A 1,066-nucleotide genomic window follows, 5' to 3' on the forward strand; every position below is an offset into this window, starting at 1 on the left:
CTTTCACAGTTCCCAGTCAATTTGGATGATAACACGAAATGAGCAGTGGTATCTGGTTACAACTAAAAACAGAAATGGGCTTGCTCTGGCCATGGATACTGGAGAATGAGCAGAAATTTGGGACACGAACTACTACATGTAATGATCATAGGTGATAGTTAATCATTAACTACTTAGAGTTGCAGATACGTCTATATATTTGAAGGAAGTAATTTGGAGAATAGCTCAAATTCTAAGTAAAGAACTTTGTTATAACTAAACATCACTATCCTTAACTTCGACTGAGCTTCACTATCATTATGGCTAAATTTTATAAGTCTATCTATCAAGGTTAAATCAAAGAAACAGAACCACAGGGACATATATATGCTACTACATATATAGATACACACACATGTATATATTTGTGTGTATACCTATATATTATACAATCAATTCTCATTATTTATGGTAGTTATATTCTGAGAAGTTGCTGAGAGCACTGAATTAGCAAATACTGAATCATTACTTCTAGGGGAAATACAGGGTGAGGTTCCTGCAAGCCTCTGGTCATATTTTCATCAACCAATTAATATATAACCTTGTTTTATGTGTGTTTCTGTTTAAAGACACCTTATTTAATATACATTGTTGATTCATTAACATTGAACTTGCGGCCAACAGCACTGTAGCTCATGTTTGAATGAAGCTTATCTAGCACATATTTTCTCCATAAGGTATATCACAGCCTTCTGTGGTTAGGAACCCTAGACATCACTTCAGCATTACATTTGGGGGTCATTTTGAGCAGTGAAATCACCAATAAAAGCACAAAAGAATGAAAATCATGGCAGTAAGTCTATGAAAAGGACACTTGTTTACAATGTGAGAACTGAAACAAGAAGGCAGAGCATGGTCTTGTTCAACCTTAGCTAGGAATGAATGACTCAAGTTTTTTGCAATTCTGTGCATGTGCATGTCTGCAAATGACTATAAAAGTGCCATGAGTATTGATTTTGGTGTTACAAATAAATTTTAGTGAGTAGGTGAGTTCACAAATACGGAATCCTGGTTAGAGAATGGTGTT

General features: G+C 34.9%; 1 protein-coding gene across 1 annotated transcript in view; it reads left to right on the forward strand.

Annotated features, from left to right (window-relative positions):
• FAM172A (family with sequence similarity 172, member A) overlaps positions 1-1,066 on the forward strand; it is a gene marked incomplete at its 5' end in the record, with an annotated part of 240,536 nt that overhangs the window by 92,718 nt on the left and 146,752 nt on the right. The gene's annotated exons all lie outside the window — the stretch shown is intronic.

This window comes from Galeopterus variegatus, unplaced genomic scaffold (genome assembly GCF_000696425.1).
Source record: "Galeopterus variegatus unplaced genomic scaffold, G_variegatus-3.0.2 Scaffold1389, whole genome shotgun sequence".
Lineage (NCBI taxonomy): Eukaryota > Metazoa > Chordata > Mammalia > Dermoptera > Cynocephalidae > Galeopterus > Galeopterus variegatus.